Genomic DNA, 20,171 nt, shown 5'->3' with positions numbered 1-20,171 from the left:
AGGATTGCCTTTGTGATATTTGAAAATAAATGTAATAGTAGATTCGTGAGAGTAATTCATAGTTATTTTAGAAAGCATAATAAGGTAAAAATACTATTGTAATCCATTTTTAAAATTTGCTGTGTATTATTTTGTTTATTATTAGCTTTTTATGTTGTTTAATTGGATACTAATAGCCAATAATAGGCTAAATGATAATAAATCTTTGAAATAGAATACGATAAAATATTAAAAGGGACAATAGATATTTCTTCTTAATTATTTGTAATGATTTTTAGTAGCTAGTTCATGTTGCTGCAATATTTAGCCAGTCTCCTATTATTACCATTTTACTAAACCTAGAAATAACTGAAAATAATAAAGGTGCCAAGGGCATCCATGTTGTCTGCTCTTAATGAGGAGGGCTCCAGAGCTTCATAAGCTGACGTGCTGTTGACTAGTGTTTTGAGATGTTCTTTATCATACTGTATAATTACTTCCTATTTCCACCTTTCTGAGTTCTTGAAGACTAGCTTGTTAAAATAAATGGGCTAGTGAAGGGTTTCTAAAATGTCATTTCCAAATGCAGCAACTTGATCAATCGCTTTAGTTTTTAAAACGACCAGTTGTCTCCAATTTTTAATCCTTCTCGTATTTTGCATTTGTCAGCTAAGGGTCACAGAAACAAAAGCCTAGAGTAATCAACTTTCAAAAGGAAAGGTTGGTTTGGGCTGACAGGCTGGGAGAGTTCTGTCCTCCTTCCCTTGCAGGGTGTGGCGAGATAGGACTTCTAGATGGGAGTTTGTGAGAGAGGAGGCTGCTTCCTCGCTACCCAGCAGCTAGCAGGCAAGAGAGCTCTGGAACCCAATCATCTTCCCAAGGTAGATTTTCAATAGTGCCCCTTGTTTTCTTTGGACCTCATCTCCTCAAGGTTACCCCACCTCCTAGCAACACCAAGCTAAAAGGAACTCTTTAACACCTGAGCCTGGCGGAAGACATGTGTGGAAGGAGGTACTGTGATCCTAAGTATTGTGCTCGTGAAAGTTTGAGAAGTTGCAATCCTCCTATTCTAGCTTATCGTCTGAACAATACAGACTCCTTGTAGGCCTCACAGTCAAACATCTAACACAGATGGTAGCATCTAATTCAAGGAACAGTACTCAAGGGACCTGTCTGTGCTTGCTGCTCACTCCACTGCAGTCCTAGGGTGTTGCCAGCGAAACTGTGGTGTAACTGTGGGGGTCCCCTCTTCTATTTTACCCTCAAGTGTCTCAATCCTACCTTGCTTATTTCCTAACTACAGAAATATTTGTGTGTGTGTGTGTGTGTTTGTGTGTGTGTGTGTGTGTGTGTGTGTGTGTGTGTGTGTGTACTTTTTTTTTCTTTCTTTCTCCTAGATTTTTAATTCTGTTTGGTGATAAGGCAAGATGGTTCCAATTGCCCCCTGGTGGTGAGAGGTGAAAGGCTAAACATAGAGGCAGGAAAGTCCTATATCAGAAGCAGGCTTTCTGTTCCTTTTTCACAGAGATCCGCACTATTCTCAGGAGTGTTGTGTGCATGCTTGGCAGGGTCCATACACTAAAGCAAATCTGGTCATAGTCTAGATTGGCCATTATACTACGTTTAATCAGGATAGATTCCAAGGCCATTAGCTAATTATTCTGTTCAGGAAAAAACTCGGCATCAACTAAATGTAGATTGAAATGGTCTGGTGGATACTCATTGGTATTTAATCAACTTTAATCAAAATACAAGATGGGAACTGGTGAGTTAGTTATATGAGGGTACCCTTTTCTGTTTACCTTATTGACAAAGGTCTTTGGCTTGGTACTTGTAATATTTCATCTTTTATTAAATTAAAACTCAGAAATTTATTGATTTCTTTTAAGAAATGAAATAGTAAGCAGAAAAGGAAACACACAGTTCAAGGCAGTTAAAGGAAACTAAAATTTGGAAGACAGTTGTACATTTATTGTCAAACAAAAAAAGTGGGTAATTTAAAATAATCGACTTTTAAAGTGTTGGCAACTGAAATTAAAAAAATTAAAGGGGGATTGGGATTTGAGAACCTTGTGAAGATAAAATACTAGTGCTTCCCTCCTCTCAAAAGTCTGGAACCTATACAATGGCTCTGTCTCCACATCTAGTCACATAGACATGCGCCACTTACAAACATGATGGCCATTAGGCCCTATTGATCTGGAAGGATGCCAGTCTGCTTCCTCAGGCCTAGTTTATTTAGATTTAGAGGGTTCATATCATCACAGTCCCCTAAATGTGGCTTTCTTTATTGATGGGTTTCCTCAGATCATTAAAGATTGTTAAAAGGGACAATTCTCAATATTTTATCTTTACAAAGCACTACACCAAAGTTCTTCCATGGATTAGAATAACACACACACACACACACACACACACAGATGCACACACACACACACACACACACACACACAATTGTATATGCTTAAAAACATCATTTCAGAGGGATACCTTTCCCTCTCAATGGAAAATGCATCTGAGGGAGTGTCTGTGAGAACCTGCATGGCCCATTAGAAGTTGATGTTAGCCTGGCATCCTTACTGCCTGTTTGTGATGAGAACAAATGTGGTTGTTGACAAAAATGACAAGTCTTGACTAATAACTAAATCGAGGAGGCTGTATTTTAACTGACAACGCCAAGTGTTTACATGGCAGCTTCTTGTGCGAGTTTAATCACGAACTGGCAATAATTCAGCTGCTGCCAGCATAACCCAAGGAATCTGGTATTTGAGAGTGCCTGATGGACGTGTTTGCTAGCTCACTGTTTAAAACAATCTCTTCTCTTTATTTAGATGCTAAGAATGTGAGGCCCGAGAGCAGCTTCTCTTACCTTCCCTACCAAATGCCTGCAGCATACTTTGCTGTAATCGTATGCTTGCATAGTGGGTAAGCTGTAGGAAATTTGTCCAATCACATACTAGACATTGTGTGTTAGCTGGGGTGACTTACACAAAGTCCCATGTCACCAATTCGTGCATGTTTGTTCCCAGGAAGTACCACAGACTGCGGCGACAAATGTGTGTACTTTTGCTTGTCAGATAATGAAAAGAATGGAGTTCAACATGTTCTCTTTTGTGTTTTAACTGGCAGAATATGCTGAACTGAATTCGCACCCAAAGAAAGCTGTCGCTCGCTACAGGCAATGGATGGTATCTATTTGCTTTCTGGTTCATTTGTATGGGTAAAGCTATGCTTTATTGCTAGTAACTCTAGTTTATATCTTGTTTACCTTGTAAGATGGCTTGAATATTTTCAAGACTATTGGATGCACATTCTAAACTGAAAGGTACTTGTGAGAGGAGAAGAACCTCCTTTGGGTGGTCTGGATGACCACCGGCTATAAAGGGAACCCAACAGAAAAGTGTTTTCTGCAGCCTCCGTAGCTGCAGCATAGTCAGACATGTTTCCAGTAGCGAAAAATTGAAACGATTAGAAATTGAGGAGGGACCTTGGGATTTGGACACTTTATTGGATCAGTGACTCGGCTGGATAGCAATCAGATCTCAGGGACTTGATGAACATTAAGAAAATAAAATCAGAGAAATAGGTTCTCTATTTAATTAACCTGAAACATGAAGTAGACCAGTAACTGGCAAGGAAAAAAGTACCCAGTGATACCTGCTTAAGCACAAGAAGGGAAAGATGGAGAGAGAGAGATGGCTCAGTGGTTAGAAGCACCAGCTGCTCATGCAGAGGTCCCAGGTTCGATACCGAGAACACACATTGTGGCTCACAACCATTGTAACTTCAGCCCCAGGGGATACGATGCTATTTTTTTGTCCTCAGAAGACACTAGGCATGACCTTGGTACACAGATGTAATTGCAGACAGAAACAATCATACACATAAGAAGTGAAAAATAATCATAAACCTTTAAACACAGAAGGAAGACAAGGGCAATGGAAACTTCCGTATTGAGAGAGACTCTGGACAAATTACAAGGAATGACAGGGAGGGTTTGAGAGAGGTTCTGTGAATTCAGAAGTTGCCAAACAAGGGAGCTTCTGGGGATCAGAGGATTCTGGGTAAACCTAATAAGAATCTTGCTGAAGGGAGTGGTCAGGGAGCTCCCAAGAGATGTACATGGAAGATGAAAAAAACCTTCTGGTGTCAAGGTTCAGCAGATCTCTGAGGTTTGGAAATCCTGACTTATTCAGCCTTTGTTTGTTTGTTTACTTTGTTCTATATAAGTGAAGCAGGTCAAGCTAGAAGAAGGTTCAAGCTGGACTAAAGTAGGCCAGGCCAGGCCAGGCATCTTTGTTGGAAATGGGGTTATAGTGCATTGCGGCTGGATGCTTTGCAAGCCGGAGTTCTGATTTAGAGCAGGGGAGAAGCTACAGTTTCGTGTTTTATTTCAGTTTCTCATTATCTAGTGCTAAATATGCTATGTGCTGTGACCTAAAACTATTTGTTCCCTTTTAACTTAGGGCTTTAAAAACCTTTATACATTTGGATGATTAAGAAAATATATTCATCGCTGACTTTTTTTTTTTTAAAGCAAAGTCATCTTCACATGCTTCGGTGTAATTAATTTTCCTAAAAAAGTGGAACTTGCTGTTTTTCCTGTTTTATTCATGTCTGTAGTTCATTTGTGATATAAATGCATTCTTCAACCCTGGAGCAGAGCTCAGTGGATCAGCAGGAAAACTGAGGTTTGCTATAGTGACAGTCCCATGAGTTGGAGAGTTTTATTGAATCTGGCCTGGTAGTGACTGCTAGCAATACGTGACTCAAACAGGCCATTTGAATAGTTGGTGAGTGACGTGATTTAGTGACAACATGTCAACAACATAAGAATTTACTTAATTTTGAGACAAAGACTCGCCTCTCCCTTGGGGAGTAGAGCAGAGTTATGTGTCATTTAACACTATTGAGCATGCTAGTCTTGTTAACGAGTTGCACCTTTTAAAGTTCATAGGTCAAGAACAATAAGATTTTATTCCTTTATTTGTGCATGCCTGAAATCACCAGGATCTGGCCAACCAGGGCCCTGGCAGCTGATATTTCTTATGTTTATGTTTAGCAGCTTAGAGCAGGAAATTGTCCTCCTGGTAGGCCATGTTCTGTCAACCAGGTGACTGCACTTATGTCATTCTGTCTCTTTGGGACACTGTGATAATACTGAGACATGTTTAGCTACTGGACTGCTAGAACTGAAGCTGCGACCCTACTTCAGTTTTGAGTTACAACCTGCACTGCTGTAGAAGACAGTGTTCAACATAAAACTCAGAGAAGGTTCCAGATGAAAGATGGCACTTTCTTGGTAACTCAGCAAGAAGACAGTTACCAAAGAACGGGAAGCTGTGTTGTGACTGGATATGAACAACACAAACTCAGACTTTCATTTGCCCACCCGCTCAACCCCAACCCACCTGTTCCTGGATGGATAAACAAGGTGTTTGGGTGACTTTTTCAGATAGCTCCTTGGGGTTGGAAAATTAGACTCAGTGAAAGGCTTATCCTGAATGGTCTTTTCTTGCCTACTAGAGACCAGATTGAGCATGTGATACACAGGAAAGAGACACCAGAACCATAGCGAAAGTTGAATAATAACGGGGAGGCATAAAGTATCTTTTATGGCAGTAGTTACAAGAACAGTAATGCTGACAAGAGGGTAGATGCAGAATTCTAGAGACTGGCTCAGTAGAAGCAACCCAAACTTGTAGAGAAGATGGAGGACAATAACCTTAACCCTAAGCCTAAGCTCAACCATTGTCCTAACCCTAACACTAACCTTAACTCTAACTTTTTCCCTAACCTTAACCCTAACATTGCCCTGTTGGCCTAACCCTAACCCTAACCTTAACCCTAACCCTCCCATTGTCCTAACTCTAAGCCTATCCTCAATCCTGAGTTATCTCTTCACTCTACTGTTTCCTTTCTTGTACAGATATAGTCTGATATAATTCCACTTGTCTATTTTGGCTTTCATTGTTTGGTCCTTTGATATTATACATAAAACTCCTTTCTAAGTCCGGTACTGTTAGGCATTCCCATGATGCATTTGTTTACTATTTCTAGGCATAGAATTAGTTACTTAATTTCCTTTTGACTTACTTACATATACGGCTGGAGAAGAGTCCAATTTAATCCTCTGCAAATAGATACCAGTTTCTACTTATTGAAGAGATTCTATTTCCCCCACTGCTGGCATCATTTAAAAAATGATCAATTGATAAAATAGATGTGTGGATTAATTTCTGAGCATTCTGTGTTGCTGATCCGGTGTTCAACCTGACTGTTTTTATGTCTATGCTATGTTATTGCCATTGTTCTAACTTTGCCTTGTATCTTGAAACAATGTAAAAATGTGATGACTTCAGTTTTATTTATTTCTTTATTATTTTTTGATCAGGATTTTTTTCTTTGAATAGGATTTTCCCGACTCTTATGAAGTTTAATGAGACATCATTTTATGAGCAACATCTTTAAAATTTTGATAAAGGTTACATTGACTCTGTAGATTACATTGAGCAGCATGGACATGTTAAAAAATATCAAATGTCCCAGGACATGAACATAAATATTTTCACTTATTTGGGTTGTTAATTTCTTTCATCATTTTTTTTAGTTTTTATTATATAAATTGTATTGCTTAAATTATATGATATGAGATTGTTTCCTTGACTTCTAATTTTGTATGGTTTTTCTGCTATTATAAATGATTCTACTGGGTTTTGATGTTAGGTTTTTACCCTGAATTTGCCCTGTTTTTTCACTGAATTTGCTTATGAATTTAAACAGTTTTGCTGCAATCTGTAGTGTTTTCTCAGTATAAAATCATATCATCTACAAGCAGTTGGACTTCTCTCTCTTCTTCGCAATTTGGATCCCTCTTATTTCTTTTTCTTGCCAAAGTGCTTTGGCTAGGACTTCTAGAACTCTATTAACAGCAATGGTATATCCTTACATTTTTTGATGTGTTGACTTAGCATTAATTTTCAGAATCTCATTTTGTTGTGTGTTTGCCAGTATTAAGAGAAAATAGCATAAATCTATAATCATAAAAGTGGATATAAACATAGTTTTGGTTTAAAAGGACATGAAAATAACCATTATTTTCTCTGCTTTCTCCATAAGAGTATTAGAAATTTTAGCCAAAGCCAGAGACTAGGTATATACCTTTAACTGTGTACTCTTTATTGGTGCTAGGAGGTAAGTACTTCTCCTACTGTCAGATGCCCAAGCTTCTTCTTAGTCTGGTTTGACATGTGGAAAAAAAACTCACCTATCCTGAGTTAGACAAAGACCTGTCACCTCAGTATGCATCCCTTATATAGACACTCAGCAGATCTACTGTGGTCTGGCTTGAGATCTACATAGTCTTACCAGGGTCCCCCTTGGAAAACCACCATGGCTTGCCACCCTGGTATGCTCCTCTAACTAAAATCTGGAGGTTGCTTTCCCATTGCTCTTTCTTGCTGCAGCGTCTCATGATTCTATTTCAGGGACCAAGACTACAGTATTTGAGATACTTGTCTATGGAGGTTCCACTCATTCCTTGCTGAACTATCTATTCTTAGACATCTTTTTTTCTGACAAATTAGGGTAAATCAGGCCTCGGTTTGTCCTTTGTCCTTCTTTTGCGTAGTGCTTTAGAATAGAGGCAGTGACACTGAGCCTGCCGTTCAGAGCCAGTACCTTTCAGGAGTTCCTAACTTAGTTTACTGAGACAAGTGACATGCGTAATAGAATTACCACATATTTGTTGGAGATCATTGTGTCTGCCAGCTGGGTTCGAAATGAACAGAGTCAGACTGCGCTCTACCACCTCGGCAGAGCGGAAAGAGCTTTTGCTGCTGCTGGGCTTTTCCATGTTCTGACACACAACTGTGAGATAGACAAAATTTTGTGCACAACCAGCAATAGGTCTGGGTTTAAAATAATAAAACTGAACCAAAAAGAACCTCAGTTGCTGCTAGTGATTCCTGACAGATTAATGTGTTAAAAAACTTCCAACAGAATGAAGTAAGTTGGCCTTTTCTAAGGTCTCCATTGGGATTCTTTTTGAGATAAATATTAGAATGAAAGAATTTCATTGCCATGTGTTAGCTCATATAAATACCCCCACCTGCCTCTACCACATTCTAATCTTTGCTGACACGATAAATACCCAAAAGGTTTATCTTTTTTCCTTCATGGTCATGAAGAATGGAGTGTTTAATGCTGGAGTCAGGGTGCTCAATTATAAATCAATTGTGGCTACAGTCACTCAGGAGAGAAGTAGTGAAACCCCGGGTGAAGATGGATCCAAAGTAATGTGACAGTGGTCTTCAGAAATCTCACATAGCACTGAGCTGAAATCCTAAACTGGATCACAAGGGGAAATCCAGTCGGGCCTATAACCTTCCAGTTTGGGTGACTGATGCATGTTTATAGAACCAAATATTGTTATGGAAAGATGATGATGTGTTCTAGGAAAATGAGGTATGAACTGGAGTCACAGCAACTTGCCATGTCTGAGATGAGGTCATGCATTGCCTAGCAACAGAAATACATTCTAAGAAATGCACTCTCAGGTAATTTGATTATTGTACAAACATCCAAAGAGTTCACTTCCACAGTTCTAGAAAATGTTGAACAGTAATTGGACCAGGGCCTCATTATGCAGTCAAGATACCCAACTCAGAGGGTTCTAAAAGGCTCCTGACTGTGGGGCAGTGGACCATGCAAGGAGACTTGGCAAGGCTGAGTGGGTTTAGAGACCATTACCCAGGCACCCATCTGAGGAGAGTAGACATCTCCCTGCTTCCTACTAGATTCCTGGCCTGGAACACGTGACCCACAAAGGGATGCGACCAATGGTCGCATAGCCCAGAACAGAGTTCTCCATGCTAATGAGGTATCTAAAGGCCCTGAGGGTTTAGCCAATAAGCTTTCCTTCCTGAACATTCACTCCTGCAGAAGGTAGTCAATCACTGTTCCACCTTGAGGAGGTGGTGTGCACACATTTTCCATGATGAACAAACAATAAGCAGTTTGGAACCAGAGACCACAAGAGCCATCAAGAACCATCATGGGGAGCAAGGAGAAAGCCTTCACCTAAAGAGCCACACCGCCTAAGTCTCCTACAGAAAGCCCCTCTGTGAGCTCCTAGACAATCACATCTAAGCCCAGGACAGCCCAGGATCATCATCCTCAGCCCATGGGTCCTCTGAGTGGTGCATTGGTGCTTCCCAGAAACCCAGCACCTGATGGCAACGTAGATAAATGCATTCTAGCGTTTATTCTGCAGTTTGTCAGCCTGGTGAAGTTCCCACACCCCTGCAGTGAGAAGGAATGCAGAGCCATGGAGCTCCTACCAGAATGTGGGACCACACCTGACAGAGTGACAGAGAATACTAGTTTTCTGTAAATATTTTAAATAATTATGGGGTGTGTGTGTGTGTGTGTGTGTGTGTGTGTGTTTGTGTGGCTGTGTGTGTAACACAAATGCATGTGGTAGTCACGTGTCACCCCTTTAAATGAAATGAGATGCAATCTAAAATATTTATAAAATTAGTATAATAAATTCATAAATCAGAGACAATTTTTGTTTTTTAATTATCCATAATTACATGGGCTGTGTTCATTGTTCCTATCAATACATGGCCCAAGAATATCATGACTCCGTTATACTCATAAGACTGTTACTAAGTGACAGGTTTTTTTTTTTTTCAGCTCTTTCAAAACCACTGTCACATATAAAGTCTGTTAATTCCCGAACTGTTGTTCTGAAGCACATACCTACGGTGAGGTACAAGGTCTGTTATTTCATGGATATTTGTAAAACTGATCTTGATATTATCTCTATTTTCTTTTTTTTTATTAACTTGAGTATTTCTTATATACATTTCAAGTGTTATTCCCTTTCCCGGTTTCCGGACAAACATCCCCCTCCCCCCTCCCCTTCCTTATGGGTGTTCCCCTCCCAACCCTCCCCCCATTGCCGCCCTCCCCCCATAGTCTAGTTCACTGGGGGTTCAGTCTTAGCAGGACCCAGGGCTTCCCCTTCCACTGGTGCTCTTACTAGGATATTCATTGCTACCTATGGGGTCAGAGTCCAGGGTCAGTCCATGTATAGTCTTTAGGTAGTGGCTTAGTCCCTGGAAGCTCTGGTTGCTTGACATTGTTGTACTTTTGGGGTCTCGAGCCCCTTCAAGCTCTTCCAGTTCTTTCTCTGATTCCTTCAACAGGGGACCTATTCTCAGTTCACTGGTTTGCTGCTGGCATTCGCCTCTGTATTTGCTGTATTCTGGCTGTGTCTCTCAGGAGCGATCTACATCCGGCTCCTGTTGATCTGCACTTCTTTGCTTCATCCATCTTGTCTAATTGGGTGGCTGTATATGTATGGGCCACATGTGGGGCAGGCTCTGAATGGGTGTTCCTTCAGTCTCTGTTTTAATCTTTGCCTCTCCCTTCCCTGCCAAGGGTATTCTTTTTCCTCATTTAAAGAAGGAGTGAAGCATTCACATTTTGATCATCCGTCTTGAGTTTCGTTTGTTCTAGGGATCTAGGGTAATTCAAGCATTTGGGCTAATAGCCACTTATCAATGAGTGCATACCATGTATGTCTTTCTGTGATTGGGTTAGCTCACTCAGGATGATATTTTCCAGTTCCAACCATTTGCCTACGAATTTCATAAACTCGTTGTTTTTGATAGCTGAGTAATATTCCATTGTGTAGATGTACCACATTTTCTGTATCCATTCCTCTGTTGAAGGGCATCTGGGCTCTTTCCAGTTTCTGGCTATTATAAATAAGGCTGCGATGAACATAGTGGAGCACGTGTCTCTTTTGTATGTTGAGGAATCTTTTGGGAATATGCCCAAGAGAGGTATAGCTGGATCCTCAGGCAGTTCAATGTCCAATTTTCTGAGGAACCTCCAGACTGATTTCCAGAATGGTTTTACCACTCTGCAATCCCACCAACAATGGAGGAGTGTTCCTCTTTCTCCACATCCTCGCCAGCATCTGCTGTCATCTGAGTTTTTGATCTTAGCCATTCTCACTGGTGTGAGGTGAAATCTCAGGGTTGTTTTGATTTGCATTTCCCTTATGACTAAAGATGTTGAACATTTCTTTAGGTGTTTCTCAGCCATTCAGCATTCCTCAGCTGTGAATTCTTTGTTTAGCTCTGAACCCCATTTTTTAATAGGGTTATTTGTTTTCCTGCGGTCTAACTTCTTGAGTTCTTTGTATATTTTGGATATAAGGCCTCTATCTGTTGTAGGATTGGTAAAGATCTTTTCCCAATCTGTTGGTTGACGTTTTGTCCTAACCACAGTGTCCTTTGCCTTACAGAAGCTTTGCAGTTTTATGAGATCCCATTTGTCGATTCTTGAACTTAGAGCATAAGCCATTGGTGTTTTGTTCAGGAAATTTTTTCCAGTGCCCATGTGTTCCAGATGCTTCCCTAGTTTTTCTTCTATTAGTTTGAGTGTGTCTGGTTTGATGTGGAGGTCCTTGATCCACTTGGACTTAAGCTTTGTACAGGGTGATAAGGATGGATCGATCTGCATTCTTCTACATGTTGACCTCCAGTTGAACCAGCACCATTTGCTGAAAATGCTATCTTTTTTCCATTGGATGGTTTTGGCTCCTTTGTCAAAAATCAAGTGACCATAGGTGTGTGGGTTCATTTCTGGGTCTTCAATTCTATTCCATTGGTCTATCTGTCTGTCTCTGTACCAATACCATGCAGTTTTTATCACTATTGCTCTGTAATACTGCTTGAGTTCAGGGATAGTGATTCCCCCTGAAGTCCTTTTATTGTTGAGGATAGCTTTAGCTATCCTGGGTTTTTTGTTATTCCAGATGAATTTGCAAATTGTTCTGTCTAACTCTTTGAAGAATTGGATTGGTATTTTGATGGGGATTGCATTGAATCTGTAGATTGCTTTTGGTAAAATGGCCATTTTTACTATATTAATCCTGCCAATCCATGAGCATGGGAGATCTTTCCATCTTCTGAGGTCTTCTTCAATTTCTTTCCTCAGTGTCTTGAAGTTCTTATTGTACAGATCTTTTACTTGCTTGGTTAAAGTCACACCGAGGTACTTTATATTATTTGGGTCTATTATGAAGGGTGTCGTTTCCCTAATTTCTTTCTCGGCTTGTTTCTCTTTTGTGTAGAGGAAGGCAACTGATTTATTTGAGTTAATTTTATACCCAGCCAGTTTGCTGAAGTTGTTTATCAGCTTTAGTAGTTCTCTGGTGGAACTTTTGGGATCACTTAAATATACTATCATGTCGTCTGCAAATAGTGATATTTTGACCTCTTCTTTTCCGACCTGTATCCCCTTGATCTCCTTTTGTTGTCTGATTGCTCTGGCTAGAACTTCAAGAACTATATTGAATAAGTAGGGAGAGAGTGGGCAGCCTTGTCTAGTCCCTGATTTTAGTGGGATTGCTTCAAGTTTCTCTCCATTTAGTTTAATGTTAGCAACTGGTTTGCTGTATATGGCTTTTACTATGTTTAGGTATGGGCCTTGAATTCCTATTCTTTCCAGGACTTTTATCATGAAGGGGTGTTGAATTTTGTCAAATGCTTTCTCAGCATCTAATGAAATGATCATGTGGTTCTGTTCTCTCAGTTTGTTTATATGATGGATCACGTTGATGGTTTTCCGTATATTAAACCATCCCTGCATGCCTGGGATGAAGCCTACTTGATCATGGTGGATGATTGTTTTGATGTGCTCTTGAATTCGGTTTGCCAGAATTTTATTGAGTATTTTTGCGTCGATATTCATAAGGGAAATTGGTCTGAAGTTCTCTTTCTTTGTTGGGTCTTTGTGTGGTTGAGGTATAAGAGTAATTGTGGCTTCGTAGAAGGAATTCGGTAGGGCTCCATCTGTTTCAATTTTGTGGAATAGTTTGAATAATATTGGTATGAGGTCTTCTATGAAGGTTTGATAGAATTCTGCACTAAACCCGTCTGGACCTGGGCTCTTTTTGGTTGGGAGACCTTTAATGACTGCTTCTATTTCCTTAGGAGTTATGGGGTTGTTTAACTGGTTTATCTGTTCCTGATTTAACTTCGATACCTGGTATCTGTCTAGGAAATTGTCCATTTCCTGAAGATTTTCAAGTTTTGTTGAATATAGGTTTTTATAGTAAGATCTGATGATTTTTTGAATTTCCTCTGAATCTGTAGTTATGTCTCCCTTTTCATTTCTGATTTTGTTAATTTGGACGCACTCTCTGTGTCCTCTCGTTAGTCTGGCTAAGGGTTTATCTATCTTGTTGATTTTCTCAAAGAACCAACTTTTGGTTCTGTTGATTCTTCCTATGGTCCTTTTTGTTTCTACTTGGTTGATTTCAGCTCTGAGTTTGATTATTTCCTGCCTTCTACTCCTCCTGGGTGTATTTGCTTCTTTTTGTTCTAGAGCTTTTAGGTGTGCTGTCAAGCTGCTGACATATGCTCTTTCCTGTTTCTTTCTGCAGGCACTCAGCGCTATGAGTTTTCCTCTTAGCACAGCTTTCATTGTGTCCCATAAGTTTGGGTATGTTGTACCTTCATTTTCATTAAATTCTAAAAAGTTTTTAATTTCTTTCTTTATTTCTTCCTTGACCAGGTTATCATTGAGTAGAGCATTGTTCAATTTCCACGTATATGTGGGCATTCTTCCCTTATTGTTATTGAAGACCAGTTTTAGGCCGTGGTGGTCTCGATAGCACGCATGGGATTATTTCTTTCTGTACCTGTTGAGGCCCGTGTTTTGACCAATTATATGGTCAATTTTGGAGAAAGTACCATGAGGAGCTGAGAAGAAGGTATATCCTTTTGCTTTAGGATAGAATGTTCTATAAATATCCGTTAAGTCCATTTGGCTCATGACTTCTCTTAGTCTGTCTACATCTCTGTTTAATTTCTGTTTCCATGATCTGTCCATTGATGAGAGTGGGGTGTTGAAATCTCCCACTATTATTGTGTGAGGTGCAATGTGTGTTTTGAGCTTTAGTAAGGTTTCTTTTACATATGTAGGTGCCCTTGTATTTGGGGCATAGATATTTAGGATTGAGACTTCATCTTGGTGGACTTTTCCTTCGATGAATATGAAGTGTCCTTCCTTATCTTTTTTGATGACTTTTAGTTGAAAATTGATTTTATTTGATATTAGAATGGCTACTCCAGCTTGCTTCTTCTGACCATTTGCTTGGAAAGTTGTTTTCCAGCCTTTCACTCTGAGGTAGTGTCTTTCTCTGTCTCTGAGGTGTGTTTCCTGTAGGCAGCAGAATGCAGGGTCCTCGTTGCGTATCCAGTTTGTTAATCTATGTCTTTTTATTGGGGAGTTGAGGCCATTGATATTGAGAGATATTAAGGAATAGTGATTATTGCTTCCCGTTATATTCATATTTGGAAGTGAGGTTATGTTTGTGTGCTTTTCTTCTCTTTGTTTTGTTGCTAAGACGATTAGTCTCTTGCTTCTTCCAGGGCACAGCTTGCCTCCTTATGTTGGGCTTTACCATTTATTATCCTTTGTAGTGCTGGATTTGTAGAAAGATATTGTGTAAATTTGCTTTTGTCATGGAATATCTTGGTTTCTCCATCAATGTTAATTGAGAATTTTGCTGGATACAGTAACCTGGGCTGGCACTTGTGTTCTCTTAGGGTCTGTATGACATCAGTCCAGGATCCTCTGGCCTTCATAGTTTCTGGCGAGAAGTCTGGTGTGATTCTGATAGGTCTGCCTTTATATGTTACTTGACCTTTTTCCCTTACTGCTTTTAATATTCTTTCTTTATTTTGTGCGTTTGGTGTTTTGACAATTATGTGACGGGAGGTGTTTCTTTTCTGGTCCAATCTATTTGGAGTTCTGTAGGCTTCCTGTATGTCTATGGGTATCTCTTTTTTTAGGTTAGGGAAGTTTTCTTCTATGATTTTGTTGAAGATATTTACTGGTCCTTTGAGCTGGGAGTCTTTACTCTCTTCTATACCTATTATCCTTAGGTTTGATCTTCTCATTGAGTCCTGGATTTCCTGCATGTTTTGGACCAGTAGCTTCTTCCGCTTTACATTATCTTTGACAGTTGAATCAATGATTTCTATGGAATCTTCTGCTCCCGAGTTTCTCTCTTCCATCTCTTGTATTCTGTTGGTGAAGCTTGTATCTACAGCTCCTTGTCTCTTCTTTTGGTTTTCTATATCCAGGGTTGTTTCCATGTGTTATTTCTTGATTGCTTCTATTTCCATTTTTAATTCCTTCAACTGTTTGATTGTGTTTTCCTGGAATTCTTTCAGGGATTTTTGTGTCTCCTCTCTATGGGCTTCTACTTGTTTATTTATGTTTTCCTGGAATTTTTTCAGGGATTTTTGTGTCTCCTCTCTATGGGCTTCTACTTGTTTATTTATGTTTTCCTGGAGTTCTTTCAGGCATTTTTGCGACTCCTCTCTGTAGGCTTCTACCTTCTCTCCAAGGGAGCCCTTCATGTCTTTCTTGAAGTCCTCCAGCATCATGATCAAAAATGATTTTGAAACTAGATCTTGCTTTTCTGATGTGTTTGGATATTCCATGTTTGTTTTGATGGGAGAATTGGGCTCCGATGGTGCCATGTAGTCCTGGCCTCTGTTGCTTGGGTTCCCGCGCCTGCCTCTCGCCATCAGACCATCTCCAGTGTCACTCCCTTCTGCCATTTCTGACAGTGGCCAGACTGTCCCACAAGCCTGTGTGTCAGGAGTGCTGTAGACCTGTTTTCCTCTCTTTCAGTCAGTTATGGGGACAGAGTATTCTGCTTTCTGGCGTGTAGTTTTTCCTCTCTACAGGTCTTCAGCTGTTCCTGTGGGCCTGTGTCTTGAGTTCACCAGGCAGCTTTCTTGCAGCAGAAAATTTGGTCTTACCTGTGGTCCCGAGGCTCAAGTTCGCTCGTGGGGTGCTGCCCACGGGCTCTCTGCAGCGGCAGCAACCAGGAAGACCTGTGCCGCCCCTTCCGGGAGCTTCAGTGTACCAGGGTTCCAGATGGTCTTTGGCTTTGGCTTTTTCCTCTGGCGTCCGAGATGTGTGTGCTGGGAGCAGTCTCTTCTGGTTTCCCAGGCTTGTCTGCCTCTCTGAAGGTTTAGCTCTCCCTCCCACGGGATTTGGGTGCAGAGAACTGTTTATCTGGTCTGTTTCCTTCAGGTTCAGGCGGTGTCTCAGGCAGGGGTCCTGCCGCTCCTGGGCCCTCCCCCACGGGAGCCCAGAGGCCTTATACTGTTTCCTCTTGGGCCAGGGATGTGGGCAGGGGTGAGCAGTGTTGGTGGTCTCTTCCGCTCTGCAGCCTCAGGAGTGCCCACCTGACCAGGCGGTTGGGTCTCCCTCTCTCACGGGTTCTGGGAGCAGAGAGCTGCTGCGGGCCGGGATCCGCGGGTGTGGGACTTCTGGTAAACACAGAACGTGCCTGGTCCTAGAGGAATTCTGCTTCAGTGTATCCCAAGCTCACCAGGCAGCTTTCTTGCAGCAGAAAAGTTGGTCCCACCCGTGGTCCCGAGGCTCAAGTTCGCTCGTGGGGTGCTGCCCATGGGCTCTCTGCAGCGGCAGCAACCAGGAAGACCCGCGCTGCCCCTTCTGGGAGCCTCTGTGCACCAGGGTTCCAGATGGTCTTTGGCTTTTTCCTCTGGCGTCCGAGATGTGTGTGCAGAGAGCAGTCTCTTCTGGTTTCCCAGGCTTGTCTGCCTCTCTGAAGGTTTAGCTCTCCCTCCCACGGGATTTGGGTGCAGAGAACTGTTTATCCGGTCTGTTTCTTTCAGGTTCCGGCGGTGTCTCTGGCAGGGGTCCTGCTGCTCCTGGGCCCTCCCCCACGGGAGCCCAGAGGCCCTATACAGTTTCCTCTTGGGCCAGGGATGTGGGCAGGGGTGAGCAGCATTGGCGGTCTCCTCCGCTCCGAAGCCCCAGGAGTGCCCACCTGACCAGGCGGTTGGGTCTCTCTCTCTCACGGGGTCTGGGAGCAGAGGTTATCTCTATTTTCTAAAGCTAGGCAACTGAGAGGGGAAAAAAAGCTAATTTACTCAGCAAAGCAAATTTGCAATAGATGGCAGATTGTGGATTCAAAGTCACATATATATCTTGTCCTTGCTTTAAACAGCTGGCTAAATGTTTAAAACAAGGCCGTGGGGATCCTTAGAGCATTCAAAGCTTTTCCTGTGGAAAATCTGCATCGGATTGTCTTTTTCTCATCAACCAAAAACACGGATGAGCAAAACAAAGATCTGGAAGAAGTTTCAAAGCTATACATCACAACTTGCCACCTGCGTTTCCCCAGCCTCTTTCAAAGTACAGATGCTACACTGTAGAATCAACACACGTAGCAACCAAGGGCTTTGAATAGGATCTGGGAACTTCAGCAACCCTGATATTTAGTGATTCTACTTACACCCGAATAAACCATCTCTGTTTCACGCTATGGTTCTGTGGGTTCCTATTCTGGTAGGGGCCAGTGAGTGCATAAGCAAAGCGACTGAACGCCTTTCCACTCCAACGTTGTTGCTAGCCAGATGGCTTCCTTCTGGCTTCATCCTCAGCCTGTCTTTCACCAGCCTTTTGATTTCTCTTCCTTTTCATCTCATCAAATGTGCCTCAGCCCCAACACTGCCTGCTTGGTTCCTTCTATAGAAATATCTCACCTGTCAACCATCTGCTCCTGTCTACTCTAGAGAAAGTAAGGGCTCCTGCACTCAGGAGGCCTTGATCTTGACCTAGAAGCCAGTAAGCCATCTGTAAACAAAGGGTATGGTATAGACAAATTTTTCCTACCTCTACCAGAAAACCTATCTCCTCCTCTCTTCTCTCCAATCCCCTCCCCTCCCTACCCATTCACTTACCAGTCTGGACTGCCTCATCTGTAGGAGAAATTCATGTACTACAATTATACTTAGATCATATGCTAACTTTAGGTCTGACAATGTTATCTCAAACTCATGATCTTCCTGTCCCAAGCTCCCAAGTACTAGGATTACAGGCATGGAATCTCATATTGCTTCCTTTAAGAGGTCTTTTCTTTGATATTTCCTGCTTGCTTTGGCACTTCTTGGCTCTAAATTTCATGTGTCCCCCCGGTGTACTCTTAGCAAGTTTTTTTATCTCAGGCCACTTCATTGTGTCACCCGCACTTTCATGTTTTGAAGATGCAAGGAAAAGTTTATGGGTTGCATTTTTAATCATTAGAAAATCATCTAAGGGGTTGGAGATTTAGCTCAGTGGTAGAGCGCTTGGCAAGGCCCTGGGTTCAGTCCCCAGCTCTGGAAAAAAAAAAGAAAAAAGAAAAAAGAAAATCACCTAAGGAAGAACAGTTTTTATAACATCAGAATATAACAGGGTCCCATGATAGTTTTAGAAGCCTCGAGTCAGATCGTTTTGTGAAGGGTTAAGGAAGGCATATCAACTTTAACAAAATTCAAAATTTTGGTACAAGGGATGCTGAGTTCTTGGGTGGCACATTAAGAAGTGTTTTAGTACATGAGAAGGAAGGCTCACCGATGCAGGTAATAGGTTTAGAATGCTCATATTGAACCGAATAAACCAATGGACAGCCTGCTAAGGTGAGTCAAGGAAAGCCGTACATCAATGGAAGAGATTCAACCCAAGTGATGAAGTGATGAAAAAGATAAGCAAGAGGTACAGGGTAATCCACCTGCAGTGGTGGTTGTTTAGATTTTGTTTGTTTTATTGTTTTGTTTTTCCCCATTAGAACTTCATGTCCATTGTTTACAGGGGTTTTCTTTCTTTTTTTTTTCATCTTTATTAACTTGAGTATTTCTTATTTACATTTCAATTGTTATTCCCTTTCCCGGTTTCCAGGCCAACATCCCCCTAGCCCCTCCCCCTCCCCTTCTTTATGGGTGTTCCCCTACCCATCCTCCCCCCATTACCACCCTCCCCCAACAATCACGTTCACTGGGGGTTCAGTCTTAGCAGGACCCAGGGCTTCCCCTTCCACTGGTGCCCTTACTAGGCTATTCATTGCTACCTATGAGCTTGGAGCCCAGGGTCAGTCCATGTATAATCTTTGGGTAGTGGCTTAGTCCCTGGAAGCTCTGGTTGGTTGGCCTTGTTATTCATATGGGGTCTCGAGCCCCTTAAAGCTCTTTCAGTCCTTTCTCTGATTCCTTTAACGGGGGGGTCCGTTCTCAGTTCAGTGGTTTAATGATGAATTCGCCTATATATTTGCTGTATTCTGGCTGTGTCTCTCAGGAGAGATCTACATCAGGTTCCTGTCGGCCTGCACTTCTTTGCTTCATCCATCTTATCTAGTTTGGTGGCTGTATATGTATGGGCCACATGTGGGGCAGGCTCTGAATGGGTGTTCCTTCTGCCTCTGTTCTAAACTTTGCCTCCCTATTCTTACGGGAGTTTTCTAATATTATACTTTTGCAGTAGTCAGGGCTTTGACAAAATTTCTGTCTCTATACAGCTTTGCCCTTGGGTGCCTGCTAGGAGTTGAGCTCCAGCAAATGGTACACCGAGTGGTGTGATTTGGATCTAGCAGGAGCTGGCAGTGAGACAGAAGGTTTGCGGAGAATATCTCATCTTTGTGTTACTTTTAAAAACTTTTGGGTTTTGAAGTTCTGTTTTATGTGTATGAGAGTTTTACCTCAGGCTGTTTGAGCATCACTTGTGTGACTGGTGCTCATAGAAGCCATATCTTTTGTAACGGATCATTTTTGAGCTGCCATATGGGTGCTGAGAGTTGAACTTGAGTCTTCTGGAATAGTAGGCAGTGCTCTTTACTGCTAAGACACCTCTCCATCCATATTCTGATCTTATTGCAAATGCCCTTGGTTATCAAATGCCTACTAAAGGGGAGAAAAGTTTCTGCTCTACTCATTGAGAGTTCAGCAACTGAATATACGAAATAAACTAGCATTAACAAAGAAAATAGAACACACAGGTTTATGAAGAGTTTATCACACAATTGGGAAACACTGCTTCTCAAACCCAGTATATCTCAAAGCTTGACATCTGTGGGAAGAAGTGTCAGTGGTGCTGGCAAATTAAGGGAAAATTAATATTGGGAAAGATAAATGGAGTGCCAAGATGCTCAGGATAGGTAAAGGTCTATCTGGGTTATGTTATGGCCATTGTCAACCTCTAGATTCCTGTCTTGTGTGTTACCTTCTCTCTGAGTTTCCAGGGAAGAGTTGTTGAAAATTGACTTAAAGAAATAGGGTATTGTTGGTAAAACACATCATAGGAGA

This window comes from Rattus norvegicus, chromosome 8 (genome assembly GCF_021556685.1).
Source record: "Rattus norvegicus strain SHRSP/BbbUtx chromosome 8, alternate assembly SHRSP_T2T, whole genome shotgun sequence".
Taxonomy (NCBI): Eukaryota; Metazoa; Chordata; class Mammalia; order Rodentia; family Muridae; genus Rattus; species Rattus norvegicus.
Note: the sequence above shows the minus strand (reverse complement) of the source record.